The 24,087-nt window shown below is 37.8% G+C and overlaps 1 protein-coding gene across 7 annotated transcripts in view; it reads left to right on the top strand.

The window, feature by feature from the left end:
• The window catches only part of LRRC4C (leucine rich repeat containing 4C), a 1,220,402-nt gene that overhangs the window by 1,094,133 nt on the left and 102,182 nt on the right, over positions 1–24,087 (top strand). The gene's annotated exons all lie outside the window — the stretch shown is intronic.

A 24,087-nucleotide genomic window follows, 5' to 3' on the forward strand; every position in this document is an offset into this window, starting at 1 on the left:
AGTACTTGAAACTTAGGTATTCAAGAATATTAGAATTATGCCGAAGGAATGAATAAATGGAGTGAGAGCTTTTGAGCTCTTCTAGAAGTAATATAGATGAGAGTCTGCTTGAGATTCTCTCCTTCTGTCCCTCCCCACCATGTGCACGTGTTCTCTCAAATAAATAAATAAATGAATGAATAAATAAATAAATAAATAAATCTTTTTTTTTTTTTTTTTTTTTTTTTAATGGGGTGCCTGGGTAGCTCAGTTGGTTAACTGTTGGCCTTTGGCTCAGGTCATGATTTCAGGATCCTGGGATCAACCCTTACATTGGGCTCCCTGCTCAGCCGGAGGCCTATTTCTCCCTCTCCCAGTCCCCCTGCTTGTGATCTCTCTGTGTGTTAAATAAATAAAATTTAAAAGGAAGGATGGAAGGAAGGGAGGGAAAGAAAGAAAGAAGTGGCAGATTGCTCAAAACTTCCTGTCCAGCTTTTCCATTCTGCTTATTCCCCATTAATGGCATTACTTTATTTCATTCAGACCTTCAGCGCCCTTGTGCTCTTCTCTAATATCTATCAAAGTCAGCTTTCAAATCCTCATTTTAACTAAAGTGTAAACAACTAACATCATTGTAAGGATCTGATAGGACTTATCCTATCCTCCTTTCAGTAAGAGCTAGGATAACTTTTTATCTTTATGAAAATTTGTTCTTGACAATTTGGGGCTTTGTTTGGCGGTGTGGGGCTTTGCCAATTTAAGGACTGGAAGCACTGGCACTCATACGTGGTAACCCAACCATGACCCAACTGTCTCCTATAAAGTGACAGGGAAGATCAGAAAAGATTGGCCCCTGAAATTAAGCTTGCTCACTAGATCACTGTTTTCTCTATCTATCTTAAAGATTAGATAAAGAGAGATTGAATTGACAAACCATAAGTGATTCTTAATCTCACAAAACAAACTGGAGGTTGCTGGGGGGAGGTGGGGTTGGGAGAGGGGGAGGGGGTTATGGACATTGGGGAGGGTATGTGCTATGGTGAGTGCTGTGAAGTGGGTAAACCTGGCGATTCACAGACCTGTACCCCTGGGGATAAAAATACATTATATGTTTATAAAAAAAAAAAGAAAGAAAGGGTGAATACCCAACTTCTGTAGCAACATGGACAGGACTGGAAGTGATTATGCTGAGTGAAATAAGTCAAGCGGAGAGAGTCAAGTATCATATGGTTTCACTTATTTGTGGAGCATAACAAATGACATGGAGGACATGGGGAGATGAAGAGGAGAAGGGAGTTGAGGGAAATTGGAGGGGGAGATGAACCATGAGAGACTATGGACTCTGAAAAACAACCAGAGGGTTTTGAAGGGGCGGGGGGTGGGAGGTTGGGGGAACAGGTGGTGGGTAATAGGGAGGGCACGTATTGCATGGAGCACTGGGTGTGGTGCAAAAACAATGAATACTGTTATGCTGAAAAAATAAATAAATAAAAAAAATTAAAGGAAAAAAAATAAAAATAAAAAAATGTCATCTTAAAAAAAAGAGATTGAATTCATTTCACAGTGTGATAGTCTGCTTTCTAGATTAACACAAGGGAGAAAAGGCATGATTTGTTACTAGAACAAATTATATAGTGGGAGTAACATCATTATAATGTAAAAAGTACCTCAAAATAATACTGTAATATATTAAGCACTTTATAGGTATTAAGTCACTTAATTCTAAAACAACACAATAAAATAATCTCAATGTGTTCCCATTTTAATGTTGAGAAATCTGAGACGGAGAACCTTTAAATGACTCATACAAGGTCCCTCAGCTGAATTTGAACCCAAGGCAATGGGTAGTTACTGGACTATAGTGCATCTTCAGGATTAGGTTTCAATAATCTGTAAATCAGTTTATTTTCATCACCTCCCTTACCAAGAACAAACCATGTGCAGCCTAATACTTTGAAAAGAAGTAAGAGCAAGGCAACGAAGGAAGTCTTTTACTTTGGTAATCTGATTTGATCATCATGAGTATTTTGAGGATAGTACTCTTATTCTCATTTTGTAGATAAGATAACTGAGACTTACAGAGGTTAAGTTACAAGTCTTAGGTCCCTCAGCTAGAAATACTGAAGAAGCAAAACAAGATATGCCTGATTCTACACCAGCTCTGCATACCAACCTGTTTTTTTGTTGTTGTTGTTGTTGATATATTTAGTCAAAAACACTAAGTACACAAGCAAACAAATAATAGGAGATTATTTTTGGTAGTGTTCTGGAATACTCTGGTATTAGAAACCTCTGGTTTCTAATAATACCATTGTAAAGTCCAACATACTGTAAAATCTTTTACAACTCCTGTTGAATTTCTTAGTCCAGAAGTGGGCTTAGGTATTTGAATGTAGAAGTATAGGTTGAGAATCTAGGTGAATGATAACTTTGAAATGAAGTACACATATGTTTGCAACCACAATAAAAATATTTAGGCATTGCTACTGTGTGCATAAATGCCAAATAACATTTTATTCATTTGAGGATTCTGTACAATTTCTTCTGATACAAAGTTATTTTCTCTTCCATCACAGAGATTCCTAAAATTTCAGCAGACATCATTAAATTGTTTGTGCAAACATTTCATTTAATAGCAAAGAGGCAATGAAAGTCTGGGAAGATGAGTCTACAGTCTTCTATTTGTCAAAAAGAAATTTTTGATGTTTTTTGCAATGATATGTCTATATGAAAGTGCTTTGACAAAACATTATCACAAAACATCAAACATGCCATATATTTTAATATATGAATTGCATAAAGCTTCTGATTGCTTTACTTTCATTCCTTATATGTTCTCTACTGCAATAATATAGGAGTTTTCCATTTTGTGTATTAAAGGTCACTGGGACAAGTAAAATTGATCCCAAACCCCGCATTTATAAACTGGGCCATTTTATCTTTGCCATCCTATGGGTTTCAAACCATTTCTGCTCTGCACAGAAACCATGAATGAAAGCAAAATGTAGTAAATATTATCAGAAAGGGCTTTTTATTTTTTGTCTCCTCTTGGAAAGCTAAATCAATACTTGACCTTTTCACACCCCTATCAGAACAAAATGGACTCTTTCTGCACTGACTAGGAATTCTAAAGTGTGTGGTAAGATCCATTTGTCTTGAAAGCCATCTGTTTCTTGGGGTACTCTGTGAGTGTGTGAGTGTGTGTGTGTGTTGTACAAAATTGCTTGGTCTCTAGATGTGAATAATATCTTATGGGTTACACGATGCTTTTACCTATAACATTTCATACTTGAGTCTTCTGATTCTGTGAAATAGACAAGATGGATGGGTACATAATAGATAGGTAGATAGATAGATATAGATATAGATATATAGATAGAGATATAGATAGATAGATATAGATAGATATAGATATAGAAAAGAGTAGATTGACTGTAAGTATCAAGATTCACTAAAGCTCAGTGAAGTTGTGTTCATGTCTAGTTAAAGATGGGACAGTGGGGCACCTGGGTGGCTCAGATGGTTAAGCATCTGCCTTTGGCTCAGGTCATGATCTCTGGCTCCTGGGATGGAGCCCCACACTGGGTTCCCAGCTCAGCAGGGAGTCTGCTTCTCTCCTTCCCCTTGTCTCCCCCTGCTTGTGCTTTCTGTGTGTGTATGTCTCTGTCTCAAATGAATAAATAAAATCTTAAAAAAAAAAAGTCAGGACCCAATGCCAAACAAACCTTCTAACACTAAACTTGAAAGAGGCCCCTCCAAGATGCATGCAGAAAATAAGGGCCCTGGTGAGCATGTGACCTCTTTTGTATCACAGCACAAAATGCTGCAGTAAGAATAGCAGAAAATGACATTTGTCAAAGTGGTATAAAGAGCACAGTCTGTGTAACACAAGATGTAAGCTCTTTTAAATTAACTTGTTGGCCTCCTGGCTCTTTAAATGGAAATCAGAGAAAAGAAGCCCCACTGGTGTAAAATGAGGAGGTGAAAGTGCTCTTACTTTGTTTCTTATCTCAGGTATATAAGCCCCTCCCCTGCAGAATCAGATTCTTCTACCCCGGCACAATCTTTTGCATTTCAATAACTTTTATTTTCCTTTCTGCTTGCCTTTGGGGCCTGGGGCTGAGCGGGTAGAGGGTGTGGAAGTGAGGACTTGGGAACTATCCCTGATGGTAAATTTGAATATGAATGTGGCTGCTATTTGGTGGGGGCCTGGGTGCGAAAGGAACCGTTGGGTCCTCACTGATGCTTGCTGTTTGTCCCTGAGAAGCATTATGGGGTGAATGTTGTTCCACTTAGCGAGTAGTCAGATGACATCACGCAATTTTCAGTTGTCTTGATAATGAATCACTTCCTCTTTATAGGAGCAAGAATAATCACTATCTCAGTGTTGTAACGAAAAGTTGAATCAATGTATCCAAAACTGAAGAGAGACAACCAATAAAACACGGCTACTGATATTAAGGTCTTGTACAGTTTCTGGGAGATTATGCATGTTAGTGCCCAGTGACCTCCTTTCTCACTGCTCAGGAGGGGTCGGTCTTGTTTTTGCATTTCTTTCTTGCAAAAATCACCAGCTTGCCAGAGGCACTGCTGTTACATACAGTATACCAGTGAGAGTAGCAGATTTTCATTGATTTGATACTACAAGGAAAGACAGATCTATCTCACTTTTGGAACTTTAATTAAAAACGCAGCTCAGGAAATAAAGGAGAATGTGCAGGGCCCGTTCACTTCTGAGGTGAGAAAAAGTCTTTCATCACAAACTGATACTAATATCGCAGTGGTTCTGCTTTTCAGGCCAAATAAATGGTTAACTAGTTGACAGAAATAAGCAAAGTTGGATGACTTTAAATTGTTCTGCAGTAAATTGGGAAGAGATGAGCATCTCATCAGGAAGAAAGGCAATATCATACTGTCTGTGCCTCTTTATTTGATCAAGTCCCTCCAATTCTGAAATTTCAAAATAAGCATCACTTTTTCTCATGGATGGGTCATTGTTGGGGGCAGGAGGGGACGTCATAGCAATTCACTGCATATTTCAGTGAACAAAGCATGTTAGGGATGGTGAATTTAGAGATACTAGATTACTTTCATCTGATTTTCTGAATGTGGTTTTTCAGGAAAGGTTATTATGTTTATGGGTATATACACACGAAGATACAACATATTTTCACATATGTAACTATATGTAATACATATATGCTTTTTTGGATTTCTTACAGAGCCAGAAAAGTGTTTTTTCTGCTCTGACATCTGGTGGCTTTTGATCTCACTTTCCTTGAACCAGAGTTTAATTTAGCAGTCATGTTTGTTTCACTTTTGAACAAAGTGTGAATTTAGTGCATTTTATAATGCAGTATGTCGTTATTGGGAAACGAGAGGCATTTAATTCCAGCCAACATGTCTTAATTAACTGTTTACAATGGACTTGATACTCCCAGGGGTATAGGATGAAAGAAAGTACAGTCACGGCTTCTGTCATGCCCATGATCTAAAGCAGGGTTGCTAACTGGGGGCAGGGCCATACTGCCCTCTCTTCAGGGGAAACTTGACAAATCTATAAACACACTTGATTTTCACAACTGAAGGGGAGAGGCTACAGGCCTCTAGTGGGTAGAGACCTGGAATCCTGCTAAACTGCCTGCAATTCACAGGATGACACAATTAAAAAATAATTCTATGGCCGCAAAAGTCAGTAGTGCTGAGGTGGAGAAACCTGGTCTGCGGAGGGAGAAGTATGTAATGCGCTGTGATAAGCACTATTTTAAGGACATGAATAAAGTGTCAGGAAAACTCAAAGAAAGAGAACTGGGGGTGAGGAGGTGTTAAAAAAAGCTTTGAGGAGGAGGGGACATAGGGGTTCGGCCCAGAAGAAGGAAGAATGGTTTGTTTAGCTGGGGAAGGATGGGAAAGCAGAGCACATACAAGAGGAGGGAAGCATGGGAAACATCTTTCCACAGAGCTTTCACCGTACACAATTACCACTGAGGCAGTCTTTGATTCATGGTTTTCACACGTCAGGTCACTAACAGAACTCTGTGTGAGAGGCTATTTGTTGCTGTTATTTGGGGGGGGGGGGGTGGATGTGCGCGCGTATGTATTTAGCGGCACATGTAAAACTTCCTAAGAGAAGAGACCTAAAATCATTTCCACTAGTGGGAGGAAGCTTTCAAGGCCCCCTGGCTTCAGCTTCTCCACAGTAGAGTCAGGATGTCTACAGACTGACTGCTAATTCTCGCTGTCTCCTAAACCTTTCTAGAACTGGAGCTTCGGGAAAGAGCTTCCCACAGCTTAGAACCATTTCAGATTTAACATATCCCCCATGTCTGGACAACCCAGAATATTAAGGCCTTCAAAGAGCTCTCTGACAGGAAAAAGAAAAAAGAAAAAAAAAGGACCAGGTTGTAAGCCAGTGTTTCCCTAGTACCAATGGTATGGTGCAAGGACCAAGTGTGGACTCTGGAGCTCCACCTCAACAACTTACCCAGCACATGACTTTTGATAAATTATATATATATATGTGTGTGTGTGTGTGTGTGTGTGTGTGTGTGTGTGCACGCACGTGTGTGTGTATGAATATATGTATATGTATATATATAAATATATATACATATATATATATTTTGCTTCCATCATCTCCTTTTGTAAATGAGTGTAGTGTTTTCTTTATCATAGGACTATTTTGAAGACTAAACACTGTGCATGTCTAGCCTGATATGTAGTAAGCACTCAATATTAGCTCTTTTCACTGCCACTATTGAGGTTGGAAAACCTGGGGATTTGGTTAAAGACCAGTCCTGTGTTTTGAGAGATACTAGAAGCAAGATTCTCACCCTTCTGATTGGCAGAGAAGACTTTGTGAAGGATAGCTTTATAATAGGAAAATGCAAAGTGCAGTGGGCAGATAATGAGGTTGTTTGAGATTCCTTCAATTAACAAAATGAAACAAGTGTGATGCACTCAGTGGGCGCGCTGAAGATGTCTTCTGAAATGTGGATGCCAATGGCACATGTGGTGATTAAAAGAAGGTCCATATTTAAATTAGTAAAGAGAGAGAGAAGAGAGAGGAAGGAGTTATAGGATCAGTGGAGTAAGATTGAAAGCAAGCAAGATCAGTTTAAATTAAAAAAAAAAAAAATCAGTCTCTTGAGTGATCAAAAGACAACCATAAACTCCACCTGGGGAAATCATACCACTTTATCTCCTGCTGAGCAGTTGGTATTATTCTTTGCTTTTGTGTGTGAACATGCTCAGTTTCCTATTAAGCCATGGCAGGAATAGTAAACAACTTATTTTCTGCTTCCTAGGAGTATGAATACGAAAAGAAATGTGATATCACGTATATACCTTTTATTTCTAAGGTTTATATTTTACTTTGAAATGTCCTTGAATCACAAATTTTATCATTAAAAATAATTTTATCATGAAAGATAATCATTTAAAAAAAGATGGAAATAAAAATGAGACTTGTGCTTATAGCCTCTTATGTAAGCAGTGATTTGATGTTCAAACTAGAATTGTTTAAAAAAAAATCAGAAGATATGTTTGTTTCTTTTAGTTAATATCTTTCCTCTGGTACAAATATTAGGGGTGAGGGAAACCACATGCTTCTCTTCCTGTTTGTCCCACTAATAGGAGGTGAGATGACTTTCATCAGAGTTAAGTTAGAAGAATGAATCTGTCATACATGTCACCTCACGGAAACATCTAAATGAAATGCCAGTATTATCATTTTCCACATCCCTTAATCACCATGGAGATTAAGTACTAAATCAAAAGTCCTCAGAGTTAACCAAAAACAAAGTAATATTGAGTATATGATGTCTGGAAATGTATGGACCAATTCTATTCATTTCTTTTTCTTTTCCCCTAGCAATTGACTAAAAACCGAAGAATGTCCTAATTTAGCAGTCTATATCATATGTTTGAGAATCTAGCATAACTTAAGATTCCAAAAACCCTTAAGTAGAATTAATAATAGTATTATGATAATCAAAATAGGTAAAATAATAACATCTATAAAAAATAATATATTGAACACTTAAACCCCAAGCACAGTACTAGCTGTAGTATTTTGTTTAGTACCAAAAACAACCCTCTAAAGATAGAACATTATTATCCATATTCTACAAATGAGGAAAATAATCCTTAGAATAAATTAACAATGTGACTGAACTCATGCAGCCAGAGAAGGCGACAGGACAAAATCAATTTGATTGTTCAACAAATCTACAGTTTTATGTAATGAAATACATTGAAATGGGATGGGATGGAATAAAGTAGAATAGGATGGGATGGGGTAGTGTAGGGTAAGACAGAACAGGAAAGTTAGAGTGTACCACATGTTGCAAGGTTTGATTGGTGAAACTTCGTTTTCAGTTTTGAGAATTGGTGAGAAAAAGAGAGGGAGAGAGAGAAAGAGAGAGTGAGATGTTGCATTGTAGAGTGGATTTCTTACCAGGAGCTACAATACCAAAACTAAACATTTTGGAGCAATAATGCTCAAGAATGGTTGGCTTCCCTCCAACCCTCATATTGCCATTTCACAATCCAAACAAAATAATTTTCTTATTTTGTTCCTGGCTGACTCTTGTAATATATAAAGACCCAGAAGAATGAATCTTTTGCAGGATTTCAGCCAATTCCATTGGATTAAGGAGACGTAGACTGAATCATAGATTGACACCCAAATCCAAAATGGCACAGCTAATTAGTGACATACTTGGGAGTAGAATATGGGTATCGTATTACTGTTAGATGTTGTGCTTTGCATTCTTTTTTCTTTCTTTCTTTCTTTCTTCTCCTAGAATTGAGGATTGAATGAATAAAGCATCAGAAATAACAAGCTGTAGGCTGTCAACTCCTACTCATTGACTAGTATATCTGTAACACATGGGGGCCTCTCTTTTGCAATGAAATTACAACAGCGACTATTAACTGCCTCTTTAGCAGAACACTGTATTTAGGTCTTTTTATTGTCTTGAGTTTCTAGTATAGATGATAAAAAAAAGTATTCATTTATAAATAATGTAGTGGCATATGTAAATAGCAGGTTAAAAAAAATTAAAGCATTTTTCAAGTGAAACCACTACGTTGTTCAGAGGAGGGAGAGGACACTTTGACTTGGGTGAGAATTAAGTCGAGGCACTGTGGAAAAGGCCGAATTGAGTTCTTAGAGACTTAGGTGGTGTCAGGATATGCCAAGATTGATGAAGATCTGGTCAGTTCTGAAATTCCTGAGTTAACAGGTGAAAAATCAGGATTGTCACAAACAGCAGTTGACAATGAACTGCTCAACTGCTAAATGACTCTTTCAGGGGCTATTGAAATTATAATGTAATTTTGTGCTAGTTGTTCATGAGCTATTAATTGGGGAAAAAGTCTATTTATGTAGTTATCCCAATGAGCATATGTCAAGAAATCCAGGTGCAGTGGAATATGCCAGTGATTCTAGTACAATATACATAGTAATAAATGCTTCAAGGTCAAATTCTACCTCTTCTTTAAAGCCCACTCAGGTTCTTAAATTCAGTCCACATTGAGATTTATCTCTCTAACATACAAATTGCTACATTACACTCAACATGTAAATATTGTCCTGATGTTGTAAAACAAATGTCTTGTTTGTACATCTCAGCTTCTTAGATTATAAACTTTAAGCTGGGTTGAATTTTTCTAATAACATTCCTAGTTCTTTGTACACACTACATGATGAAAACAGATTTGATGATTGGTTACTAGACAGAGAGTTTTTTTTTTTTAAATAGATCGCTTAGGAAATTACAAAATTAACTCCTCAGATTCTCTTCCTTTTTTATGTGATAACTACATGCTACCAATTATTATAACTCTGTACTCGGAACATCCCCAACTATCCTTTAAATACTTGTGACGGGTAACAACTGTCATACTTCACCACACTATACCAAATGTAGTGCCTGCCCATCCTAGATATTAAGTGAATAATTGCCAAATGGAAATTGAATGAATTTCAAAAATAATAAGCATGATAAATATAGGAAGCCTACCACAGAATGGACTCAAGGAAAGCTCTCAATAAACAAGAAAGGAATGAGTGAATGAATCACAGGTTCTAAGTTTTCCCACTAACTTACTGTGAAATATGACCAAGTCAGTTTATCAGATCAGTTTCCCTTTGGGGGGACTTGGTTTTTTCATTAATAATATAAGGTGTTTGGATATGAAGGCTGGTTTTCTGAGTACTTTTCAGACTCAAGGAAGGTACTTCAGGAATTTCTTGAAAAATGAAGGCTTTTCTTAGCCAATGATCTACACGTAAAGGGCCTTAGTTTGTGATAGGCCTAAGATACTCTTTAAAATGAAGAGACCCCCTGGTAAAATTGCTTGAACAATATTGGTGTAAAATACAAGATGGAAATTTGCCTTTTTTAAACCAGTCTGAACGCATCAATTTAAAAGCCCACCTTCCTACCTGCTATTTTGGAAGTCACATTCAGGTGAATTTGACATTAATTTCATAGGAACATTGGAGATGATGTTAATAAATTTCAAAGGTATATAGCAGTTTACTCACTACACAAAGAGAGAAATGTATGTTTATTTGTCATCCATTCAACAAGCATCAAAGAGTAATAATTTTTAAAGGACTGGAATAAAATATTTCTTTGTTTTTATTTTCCTCACCCCATATTCTCTTTTTGTTGACAAGAGAAGCATGCTGGAAACATTTCATTGAGATGCTTCTTTGATGAAGTCTTGAGTAGTTTGGGTTTGTTTCCTTCTTCCCAGATAATATAGACTGACAGGATGGCAGGTACAGTCTTGTTGCTTTAATTATCTATTGGAATATCAGAATGGCTATTGATTGGTACTTACTGGACTATAAAATCAAGATTCTGAGCCTGAGGAATTCTGCAGCACAGTAATAATCACAATAATAATGGTAGTAAATAATAGTGGCAACAATAACTAAGAGCTCTATTTAATTTTATTTTTTGCTTCCTAAACACCAGGCTAAATCTTTACATATTCAATAATGTTTTCTTTGTGACAATACTGTGTAATAGGTTCCATTATTACAGGACAGGAAATTGAGCACTTTTCCCAGGGTTAATATTTAGGATGTGGTAAGTCATGATTCAGGGACCTTACTGTCTACTAGGAATGAAAACAAAAGGACACACATAGATTTCATACAAGGTAGAGCATAATGAGTGCTATAGAACAGACACCTACTAAGTGTTGTGCTCCAAGATTATTCATCTGTGTTTTGATTCATTCCTTTATTTGTATAGCTCTCCTCTTGATATTCATACACTCACAGTGTACTTTTATCCAGAATTCTAGAGTTGGTGGATCTTTACTCCAGTGAGAGTTGGTCACAAAACCCTGTTGCTCAGTACCTTTGGGGATAAACACACTCCCTAAGGAAAGTGTACCTGCTGCTCAGTTTGTGTAGATGGGAGCTGAGCCAAACTTGGTTTCCCTATACCTTCCGATCTTGGTTTTGCCAATATAGCCAATTAATAAGTTCACAATCATTCTTTTTCCACAAGATAATCCTTGTGGGAGGCCACTGTTTGGCTCCCTCCCGTCTCCACATGTCTTTTTTCAAGGTTAACACTGCAGTATTTCTGTAAGGTTAGAACTTTGTAACCATGTAATGTGTTTGGGGAGAGTGCACGACATATAATAAGTGAACTATAAATAATAGATGATAGCAATGATACTAATAAGAACATAGTTATTATTTATGGATAAGGCATAGTTTATAGTATTCTTTTTCTCCTGGTTGACCACATTTTGTATAGAATGATTTAGATACAGGTACCAGCTTTCCTTAAATATCTTACTGCTATTAAGACATAGTGTTCCAGGTTCACTTGTGTATATCATTAAAATGAGCCCATAAATTAAAATCTGGATTAATGATTGACTTAATTGGTAGGGATATTGGCAGTGCCCATTTTTGCATACATAACATCTGGGTTCTGCCTCATGGAGTCCTTATATTTAAATACCCTTTTAAAAGCCTAAACCATCGCCTGACTTTGTGATTGCTCATTAGAAAATAGTAATATTGAAAAGAAGAAAAAGGGAAAGATGGAAGGTCACCTAAAAAAATAAAAAGAAGCCATTTCAACAATACAACTCAATATAAGAATAAGGGAAGGAAGATAAATATATGTAGCTAAAGCATGGCCAGTAATTAAAAAAGATTTAATTCACTTTCTAAAGATTTAATTCACTTTTTTAAAAATAAGCATACCAACTCTTTGTTTATTAACAAAATGAAATTGTAATAAAATGAGGGGCACCTGGGTGGCTCAGTCAGGAGTTGTGAGTTTGAGTCCCACATTGGGTGTAGAGATTACTTCAGAATAAAATCTTTTAAAAAATTACAATAAAATGGAAAGGTTTCACTACAGACCAAAGCCAGACAGCTGATTTAAAAAATGCCAAAATGTGCAGCTCCCGGGAGCCTGGAATCTCTTTTAAGGTTGATTTTGAATGACTTGTCCAGATGGGGAGTCTTCCAGGAGGAAATGCATCTTTGTCTAGGGTTAGGATAGGGGCTGGACTTCTAGGACTCCAGTGAACCTTGAGGAGAAATCTTTGAGGCAGAGCCCAGAAAGAGGAAGTCACTCAATCCTCCGAAGGGGAGGAAAAGATACTCATTTTCACCACTTCTCTGGTAAAGGATATGCCCAAAGCTGTTCTCTCCCGGATTGCCCATTGGTGGTAGGCACAAGAAACCCATGTGGTTCTGAAGTCCCAAGTTGAGATATGATATCAACAAAGTAAAACACCAGGACCCCCAGGGCCATTGAAGTATCTTTTCATGTTCTTGTGTGTTGCTTTTGGAGGAGGGCTAGTCTAGAATGTGGCTCTTAGTCTTGTAGAGTAATGGCATTTTCAGGCTATCTGGAATCTTACGTCAATTAGTCCAATCACCTCATTTTGCAGATCAGGAAACTGAAGCGGAGAGACAGGGTAGTTGCCCAGAGTTACTCAGCTAGTCAGTGACAGACAACAGTGGAACTTGTGGTAAGTTGTGTGGCCTCTCTAGGCTTCTCTTTGTGAATCTGTACATTGGAAATGAAGGCTAGGTCTGCATGATCTTTCTAAAATTCTTCGTATTCTAACATTCTACTTATGTGATGTTAAATTTTAGACTTCTGACTTCTGGTGTGATTTCCATTTTGTAATGATCAAGAGGCTTTTATGAAAAGGATGCTAAATACATTCCTAAATGACAGTGTTCAAGCATTTTGATAAAGGCTAACATCCAGTCCATAATTTTGCATTATGTACAGATACTTACCTCTGTATATGACATAGGTTTAGATTAATGATTTTGAAAATCCACCTGGTTTTGAATATGGTTGATAATTTACTGTATTATATCCTAACACAACAAACAACTTCTTAATGAAACTATAGTAAATGTTTCTTTATTTCTATTGCCTTAGGTTGTTTTAGTCATTGCTAGAAAGTTCAGGTCACACGAATGAGTAAGTTTGCTTGGAAAGTCCCACTATATAGGATAGAAATGCCCAAGTTGGTTTGGGTTCATTGCAAAACTCCATTGCTTGTAAGCAAGGATTGGATTTTTTTTCTCTTCAGCAGGCACAGCTTCAAGAAACTGACAGCAAATCCATTAGGTTATGGCAGCTATAAAAGCTTTCATCAAGAGTGTGCATGTTTTGTGTCTCTGTATATGATAAGCTGGGTTATGGGAGTGGCCAGGGCAAAAGACTCAAGGGTAAGATCCACCTGGCCTTTTAAGTCCTTGGCTGTATGGACTTTGGTGGGGGATTGTGGGGATAATACGAGGAAGAAGAAACTGAATATCCTCATTTTTGTCTGTTTCCCCTAAGCTTATTGGAGACAAGTCTTTCCAAACTCTGTGAGCTACTTTAAATATCCATCTTCCCTTCCTAAATATTTGGGTTCAATCTTTTTTTTTTAAGTATGGTTTATAACATAGAGAATTCTGAGGGTACAGAATTCGTTGGTTACAGGGGAAGCGTGTTTACACCGTTGGGCATGCAGATTCTCAGACATTTATTACTTAGATGACATTTGACAAATTATGCATAATGGTGTTTGCAGAGATATCAGAGGGATGAAATGGAATGATGTATATGAAAGGAATGTGCACAATTGAGAGCATGATAACATCTTTGTGTGTGTGTGTGTTTATACTACATATTAAAGGAAACAGGTGTCTAGAAAAGAGTGAGGGATAGAGAAGAAGAGGCGGTGAGAAGCCAATATTTTCCTTTTACAATGAAATCATGGCTTAGAGCAAAGAGCCAACGAGGATGTGAGTGAAATATTGCTGCTAGAGTATCAGATGTCCACGCTTCTTAAAATATTATGTACATTGGAGTCACTTGGGGGGACGTTAAAATGCAAACTCTGATTCATTAGATCTGGGGTGAAGTCTGAGAGTCTGCATTTCTAAAAAGCTTCCAGGCCATGCTGACACTGCGGGTCTCCAGCATGCAGAGTAGCACGGCTCTATGCCATTGGATTAACAGGTGTAACTGAAAGTCCATGACGTGTTTTACTAGGAAAGAAGTTAAACTGTTTACATATTTTGGGGGGCTTCATATCTCAAGGGAATACCATCCAACCTGGCTAATGCCCCTCCCCCTTGCACGCAATAAAAGAGCTTTCTGTACTTTCTGGTTGTATTATGAAGTGTTGAGGAAGCACTCTGCTACTACTACTGGTTAGGGTTTCTGGCTGAAAGAGTATAACAGGGTAGGGTTTTATATACAGAGCAATTAGGAGCATGTACGATCTGGAGAACCAATATATTGCGAAAGGAGTTGAGTTGCTTCTCATTCCTTTACTGGGTCTTATCTAATAGAGGTCATTGAATTGTGCCATAAGAATTTTGGATATGTGATTGTTTGCCTTAAATCTCTTTTTTTGGCTTTGGCACATTGCATATTTACATTGTCTCATATCACTCATTTCCCTAACAATATGAACAGGGAGAAAACATGTGGAATATTTCCCTTTTTTATATTTCTTTTTTTTTTAAGATTTTATCTATTTATTCGAGAGAGAGAGATTTTATCTATTTATTCGAGAGAGAGATCACAAGTAGGCAGAGAGGCAGGCAGAGAGAGAGAGAGAGAGGAGGAAGCAGTCTCCCCACCAAGGAGAGAGCCCGATGTGGGGCTCAATCCCAGGACCCTGGGATCATGACCTGAACCGAAGGCAGAGGCTTTAACCCTCTGAGCCACCCAGATGCCCCTCCCTTTTTTATATTTCTATTTCTATTGTATATTTTCAGTTCAATTTAACACGCGTGTACAGAGTACTGGGTGATACAGTGGTGGACGAGGCCCTGGGAGGGGCGTAAGGATCAGGAAGGTAGTCCCGGCTGTTCTCAGCTAGCTTTTAGGTGATACAGACATAATAAATAACCAAACAGAAAACAGTTAGAATTTTTAAAAAAATACTAGATTTGAAAAGAATATGATAAAATCTGAAAGGAATAGACTACAGTTCTGCTGGGGAGGGAATTAGAAAGACATGGAGAAGGAAGAAGAATTTGGAACATGGTCATTTGCACATAGAGTCCAGAAGTCAGCTTGAGGCAAAATCTTCGTCATAATGTAGATGTATAAATGGAGAGCAAAAGCAGAGACAGAGGTCAGTGTAATTCAACTAACATAGTGCTGAAATTAAAAAATCCTTCGTTGGTATTCAAGCAAAAGCCTAGAGCTTATGTGGGATTGTTGGAGGTAAAGGAGGCCAGATTGGGTAATGTTTTAGCTCCTGCTTCTCTCAAACTTTGATTTTTTTTTTTCCTATAAGACCTAATTCCCTAGAATCTGCAGGAGAAAACATCACCTTTTATATAAACACCTCTCCTTGACAACTGGAACACAGCACTTTAGAAGATACAAGAATCAGGGATAAGAGAGAGAGAAATGATTCCAAATTGCCTTAAAAATATACTTCCAGGGATGCCTGGGTGGCTCAGTCAATTAAGCGGCTGCCTTCAGCTCAGGTCATGATCCCAGGGTCTTGGGATCGAGTCCCACATCGGGCTCCTTGCTCCACAGGAAGCCTGCTTCTCCCTCTGCCTCTACCTGCCACTCTGCCTGCCTGTACTCTCTCTATCTCTCTGACAAATAAATAAAATCTTTAAATATATATATATATATATATATATATATATATATATATATATACTTCCATAACTCATTGGCTCATTAGGTGCTTGTTTCCAACTCTGACACTCAGATGGGATAAGGATGCTCATTTCTCTAACTCATGTGGACTTAAATTTCTTTCCAAATGAATTTTTGCCCTGGTAATTACTTTGGAGTTTGGGTTGATAATAAAGGGGAGACTTTCATATCTCTTTCTTTGATATGCTGGTGCTTAGCCATTTAAGAAAAAAAAAAATTGACTCTGCAACGCTTTCCTGAATCCTAATTGCCCTGGCTGGTGCCACTGTCTGCGTAGCATGGGACTGGTACGTTATCTGGGATCCCTGTCTGAGAATCCGCAGTCTGAGAATCCAGCGTAGATAAAGGGAGAATAACCAAAAAAACATTAACCATTATCAAATCCAAGGGCAAGTTTGGGGGCATAGTCAGGAGGTGAAATGAATTCATAACTCAGAGGTAATCAGGAACATATCAGGAAACAGTGTGGCCAGTACGTACTTGAGGAATTACAGTATGAGGTGTTTGTTCTTACTGGGTATTGGCTTGTTGGCTGAGACAGGCTTATAGGCACAAGAAAGTATTTGAAAATGTCTTTCCATTTTCTTTATTGGCCACCCTTGGAAAATGTTCTCTTAGGAGGCCAGATGAACATGAAGCTTCTGTTAGTATATAAACTTCAGAATCTTTTGCATCCCAGTGAGCAAAGTGATGTACCCCCTGTGTTGAATTTGTTTTAAATTTATCTGAATTAATTAAAATCTAGGAAGCTATAGACAACAGTGACTCTGTGAGACTCTTTTTTTTTTTTTTAACTCCATTTAGCTGTGGGGGCTCACAGGTCACTGCATCCTTTATCATTCCTTCTGTCATTGCTTCTTCAGTTTTAATGCCTTTATGCTCTCCCACCCAGGCTCCAACTTCTGTGATGTGGGGTAGCATTTTTTGATTCTTGCAGCAAGATGTCAATTCCAAATTCTCAGTAATAAGCAAATTTCAAGGGCATGTATATTTCATACTGAGAGGTGTTTTGAGAATCATCTAGCATTCATCCCCTTTGCTTTTCAATTTAAGCAAACAAACAAGACACGGAAGGGAATATGGGGGAGGACAAAGAGGAGGGAGGTGAGATTAAGAGAAAGGGAATGAAGAAATGAAACCAGCATTTATTATGCGCTAAAATATAATGAACTCATTGCTAGGTGTTTGTATACGCTGTACTCCTTATGTCTTGCCATGACCTTGTGTTAAGGTCATCACTGGAGCCACTTTATCAAGGGCCAATAGAGAGGAAGAGAAATTCTAAACAGAGGTCACATTCATGCAGTTGCTCCCACCAGAGCTGAGGTGAAAACCTGGATCTCTCATGCTTTCTAGAACAGAGCTGAAGTGGCAGGTAGCGGCAGCTACAGTGAGAGTGTCATCCTTTCTTTGTCACACAGTAGCTTAAACTATGGCACAATATGCCATTTAGATAAAAGGCAGAAATGGGGTGAGGGAAAATTACAGATCCAATCCCTTCCAACCAGATTACTCTCTTCATTCATTTTTGAACCCAACATATATGGGCTGCTTTATGGCGGTAATAATCTTTTTACAGGAGCATGGTCTGTCTGTTCCTTAGTCAGCAATATGCAATCACACTGGGTAGTCCCTGAGCTGTGTAGCTGTTGATATATGGTCTGTACATGCTTAATATGCATAAATTGATTTTTTAAATAAATCAAGATGACTTTTTTCTTTCCCTTTATAAGCCATATCTAGACTTAGGTGTTTTATTAGATGGTGATCTCAGCCCTGCCCATTGATTCTCAAAGAAGCTCCATAAGAAGCGGTTACTACCTACTAGAAACTGTCTTGGGAGCTGTGGTAGTCAGAATTGTCTAAGCTCTGCTGTGATGACAGATCAACCATGAAATCTCCGTGGGTGAACACAGCCCACGTTTATTGCTTGTGCATGCTAAGTCCACCGTGGGCCTCGTTCTCTGGGGCAGCTCCCTCAAGTGGTGCATGAGGGGGACAGTCTGCCTCCATCTTACGGCTTTGCCTTCCACGCATGTGACTTCTAGCTGGCTGTCACAGGGAGGAGAGAGCTGGAGTTACCTCAGGGCCTTCCTCCGCCTTCCCCAGGAGTGACACACTTATATTTTGCTTATAATCCATTTGTCAGAAGTTGCCTGGCCCCACCCAACTATGAGGGCAGCCGTGGTAAGGGAGCTGGGAGGTGAAATCTCTAAGCCTGTGAAAGAAAGTGTTCACAGATACTTGTGGGTACTGTCGATGTATCACAGGTTCTGGGAGAACAAAGGGCATTTTTATCTTTTTAAGATTTATTTATTTATTTTAGAAAGAAGGGGTAGAGGGAGGGAGAGAATCTCAAGCAGACTCTCCTCTGAGCCCAGAGCCCGTTGGCTGGGCTGGATCTCACAACCCTGAGATCATGACCTGAACTGAAACCAAGAGTTGGTCACTGAACCGACTGAGCCACCCAGGCATCCCACGAAGAACATTTTTAAAGTTATCGCCTTCTATGAAAGCTACGAAGACATATGAGGAAAACGATATTTCCAGGGGAGTACTGAGGGTTGTCTTACAATTTGGCGGGGCCTAGAGCTCCTTAACACAGCAGCCGTTGTGTCTTCAGAGCATGCCTTATCCATCTGAAATAATTGACTTAAGATTTAAAAATTCCTTGTGTTTTGTATGTGTGTGTTCATGCTGTCTGCTTTGTTTTCTTAAGTAGAGGTCAACATGTGTTTAGAAACTAAGCCTGGTTCTTAGAATTTCTCTTCTTGAACCCGCAGCTTTGTGACAGAACAAAGGGGGTTTTTCCTGATCACTGTGAGTCGTAAAAGCTAGAATGAAGCTCTGCACCCTCATAGCTCTTTCTTTGTTGGTCACTTGTTCTGTCTAGATGCCCCAACATTTATGACTGGCATCTTTAAATATTGAGACAGTTTTCTGGCATTAACCATACAAATAGCAAAGTGTATGCAGCTGGAGAGATCTAAATCTGAAGAAAAATTAAACATGGGGAAAAAAATGAAGACCATGCAAGTAAGTTTAGGCTTGAGAGCGTGAACATGGAGTTGGGTCGAAGATGACATTTTGCTAGAATTTTGATATTTTCTTTTTTAGTTTGGTACATAGGTTCCTGTTAAAGCTCTTTTACTTAAAAACAATCAGTGAAGAACTGAAAAATTCGCGTCATGTTGATTTGCAAGGAATGGGAGAATAAAAATCTGTACCACTCTTTGAAAGCTCTTCTTTTTTTTTTAAGACTTTATTTATTTATTTGACAGAGATCACAAGCAGGCAAAAAGGCAGGTGTGGGGGTGGGGGAGTGTGAGGGCAGGGGGAAGCAGGCTCCCTGCTGAGCAGAGAACCTGATTTGGGGCTCCATCCCAGGACCCTGAGATCATGACCTTAGCCAAAGGCAGAGGCTTAACCCACAGAGCCACCCAGGCGCTCTGAAAAGTCTTCTTACAGTGAAAACAACTTTCACTTGTTGTGTTTTATTTATAACTGTAATGCTGTATCGTGTCTTATCCATAGACTTAAGAATTTGAAATTTCACTGTCAAATATTTCCTTTCAATAATTCTTGCTGCACCTTGATATTCAACTTCTGTTGGCATTAAGTTAAATCCATATAATGAATTTGCTTTGACATACAGATATATTATAGCCTGTAAGTAAATATTTTCAATGGATTTGGAGAGGAAATATGATGGCCTCTGAGATTTTGAGAATAAATTAGAAAGGCAGGCTATGAAAATTACACAAATAATAGTAATGATAATAATAATATAATGGTGAACATTAATTGGGCATTCATTATGATGCAAGTACTGACTAAATGTTTTATAAGGATATGTTCATTTAACCTGTATATTTATAAGGGGCTATTATTATTATTGTTATTATTATTTTTAAGAATTTTATTTATTTACTTGACAGACAGAGATCATAAGTAGGCAGAGAGGCCAGCAGAGAGAGAGGGGAAGCAGGCTCCCTGCCGAGCAGAGAGCCCAATGCACGGCTTGATCCCAGGACCCTGAGATCACAACCTGAGCCGAAGGCAGAGGCTTAACCCACTGAGCCACTCAGGTTCCTCTCTCTATAAGGGGCTATTATTAACCTCACTTTAACAAGGGGCTTAAAGAGATGTTAAGTGTCACATGACCAGAAGTTCTCCGTTTGACCTCCTTAAAGTTAGCCAAGGTTTGTCCCCCTACAAAGTATTTCAGTGGTTTCTAAATGTGTGGATAAGTCATTAAACTGAAATATAACCAAAGGAAACTTTAGCCTACAATGTGTATTTTAACTTACATAAAGAAAGTATATTTTAACAAAAGTGCTATAGTCAGGATAAAGTTTGGAAATAGAGATGAAGCAGGAGGAATATGTTCAGTTTTCATCCAGAAAGTGTCCAAGCGTCTGGGGGCAGTGGGTCTCTTGCCTAGCCACCCAGGGAACATTTGGAAAGCCTGGAGACATTTTCTCCTCATGACTGGGAGGAAGGGTACTTCTTGCATCTTACAGGTAGAGGCTGGAGCTGTGCTAAACCTCTTCCAGTGCTTAGGGCAGACCCATGAACAATTCACCAAAATGTCATCAGTGCCAAGGTTGATCTTGTGTAAAAGAGACTTCTCTTATTATACAGGGAAACTTGTGTAATTAAGGGCTCCTTCTTTGGAATCTTTATGCTTGGAGTTCAATTCTGGTTCTACTGCTTGACTTAGAGAGTTCAAGCTCTCCAAGTCTTAATTTAGTTGCTTATACACTAGAAAATAATCATAGGTACCCTACAAGATTTTTCTAAAGGTTAAATGAGAGAATGTATACGAAGTGAGTAGCATGGCCCCTGGCTTTCATATATGATCCATATCCATAATTTTAGGTGAGAAAATTATAAACTTGGGTAAAACAGTCATTATATGGTTTTTTGAGACCCTCAAAGAATGGTGTTGAACAGGTATTAAAAAAGAATTATCTCCAGAGCAGACAGCTTTGTTTTAAATCTTGTTTCCTCTTCTTATTAACATTATGACCTTAGAACTCTGTGCCTCAGTTCCCTCATCTATAAGGTAAGGGCTGTAAGTAGTATGGATCTTCTAGAGTTTCTGTGTGACTTAACATAAGAGTATAAGTATAAATGCTTAGAACAGTATCTACCACTTAAAAGCAGACGGTTGTTAGCTCTTATTATTCATTTACTTAATATTGTTAGATAAGACATAGCATATAAATTAATTTTCTAAGTAACTGAAGCTTGAAATACCAGCCTCTCAAATATCTCTCAAAATACCTCTTGAAATACCAGCCCTTTGTTTTATTTTAGCAATTAGAATAATGGGAATAGCTCTAAAATTATATTTAAAAATTCTTTGCTTATTTCAAAATGAATGCTGACTGAATACTTTTACTTGTTTTGTGGTTACCTGAAGCTCTGTGTCACCGTACTATCATTTCTTCTATTGGATTATGATTCATGAATTTTTTAGAACTATTGAAATATGAGGATTTTCCTTACCCTAGGCTGCTGGACTATTTCATTCTTTAGTCTGCTTTTAAAAAATATTGGTTTTGCTTCCTTACTGTCAACAAGCCACTGTCTGACTTTCATAGTCTCTACTTGTCTTTTCTGAATATCTGCATTTTCATCAGTTGATCAATATTTACTGAACATATTATATGCTGTGCTCTCTAAGATGTGTTAGTGACGAACACAAAATAATTCCTTCCTGGTGCTTACTATTTATCAGAGGTAAACATTGAAGATATAACCAGTTACACAATCATTTGGTTCACATGTGATTTATGTATGACTGAGAGGTCTTAGGTGCCATGCTTAGAAGTGAAGTCCTCTAGTGTGGGCTAGAAGACAGGCCTTCCTGTGGAATTAATCATCAAGTGTAAGTCTGAAAAGTGAGTTGATACCAGCAAGGCAAAGAGAAAAAGCATTACAATCAGATGCACTTGCAAACGTCAAATTCCTGGTTTTGGACAGGGCGTGGCATTAAATAAGAGAATTCTTAAAAGCTCAGTATTACTACAGACCAAAACTGAACAAACAAAATCCAGGTTTATGGTGACATTGATCAGACTAAAAGGATAGCCAGGATCTCAATCACACAATCTTCCAAAGTGTGAAAATGTTGGCCCCATGCAACAGATGAGGAAAGGCCGTTGGAAAGTTTAAATTTTTTCTTATGTGGTAGACTTTCCTGTGAAGAAGGGCTTGAAAGTGGGAAAGAATGTAGGAAAGGCAGGAAAGGGAGAGACACCAATTTGAAAGCTCTTAATGGTAGTCCAGGCAGGATGTGATGAATGTGGTCCAGATTTTGTCTGTAATAGAAGTGGTTTCTGATGACTAAGTCCTGAAAACTCTCCTGAAGGAGGAGGGCTGATATTTAGTTTATGGGCTAGGAAAGAGGTATTTGGCTGTTTTCGTGGTTTACCTTCTACCTTGTTCTTGGCTACATTCCAGAGGATTGCGACTGATGAATAATCAGTTTACGAAAGAGTAAAAATGCAAATGTACAGCAACAATAAAAATGAAATTGTCTTTGTGTCATAGTTGAAAACTCTTTATTGTTACGTTTAATCAGCAACTTTTCCTAACAAGCAATTTTCACCCACCCTGTTCCTACAAGACAATATTTTAAGTTGAGGTACCTTAATTTATGGGCAGTAGGAAATTCCTATGTCCTAGTACAAAATTTCATTGGTCTTGTTTCACAAGAAAGTTCAAACGGAGTAGAAATGGTCTTCGGTTTTGTTCTTTGCATCATAGGAGAGGTATAAAAATGATGATTTATCAGTTCCTGCTTTTAACCACTAGGGCCTTGATAGAAAATAGTAAACTTTTGATGTTTAAATAAGATGTTTACCTATATCTACGCATGCATGATATGTGCTGTGTGAAATTTGAATTGTGTGGATATTAGATATGTACACATACACAGCCATATTGTGTAGGGCCTTGAATGCCATATTAAAAAAAAATCGAACATCCCATTTGAACACCTAGAAGAGCTGTTCAATGGTCAATGTAAGTCTGTTTCTAAAAAATATAAAAAATTTTCTAAAAATTTTTTGTTTGTTTTTATGTCTGTTTCTAAAACATCTAAAATAGGTATAATGATTGATCACTCTTAGTGGGATTGTGAGAATTAAATATGCTTGGTTTAGCACCTAGCATCGAATAAATATTTAATACATTTAAATATTCATTATAATTTCAATATAATTTTATCATCACAAATTGACTGTATGTTTTTTCCTACATTTATATATATTGAAATTTGACATAAGGTTATATTCACAGATGTCATATATACATATGCACATATATATTCTACATTAGTTATTGATTAGAACAAAAATGGTTGTGCAATAATATTCAAAATGACATATAGTCTTCTAGCTGTCTTTGGTAAAGTGAATTTTGTTTTGTTTTTTGATTATTTCGGTCCTGGGAGGTTACCATAAATCAGAAGCTGAATGTTAGCCCTGGAGATAAGGCTTCACATGAGTTGAGATTCTGACCCAGTTTCTATATCCTGCGTTCTCTCATTTATTCATTCATTCCTTTTTCATTATTTAAGCAAATATTTACTGGATCTCTACTCTGAGCCAGCCACTATAACCTGTCTTACAGTCTGGTAGAGGAACAAACATGAAAGCAAATTGCTGCAATAAAATGGTGTGAAAAAATTGTGCAGTACATCCTTTTAAAGTAAAGAGGCATTCCGCTCTCCTACATGACATATGGTTAATTATTATGTACATATTCGTCTATCATTAAACTAAATAGAGAAGAATAGAAATTACATAGAGGAAACTTAAAAGAGCATTTCTTTCTAAGTACCTGTTTTTTATTCATTCTCTTGTCTTCATCTACCACCTACTTGCTGAAGACA

The sequence above is a fragment of the Meles meles genome, chromosome 8 (assembly GCF_922984935.1).
Source record: "Meles meles chromosome 8, mMelMel3.1 paternal haplotype, whole genome shotgun sequence".
Lineage (NCBI taxonomy): Eukaryota > Metazoa > Chordata > Mammalia > Carnivora > Mustelidae > Meles > Meles meles.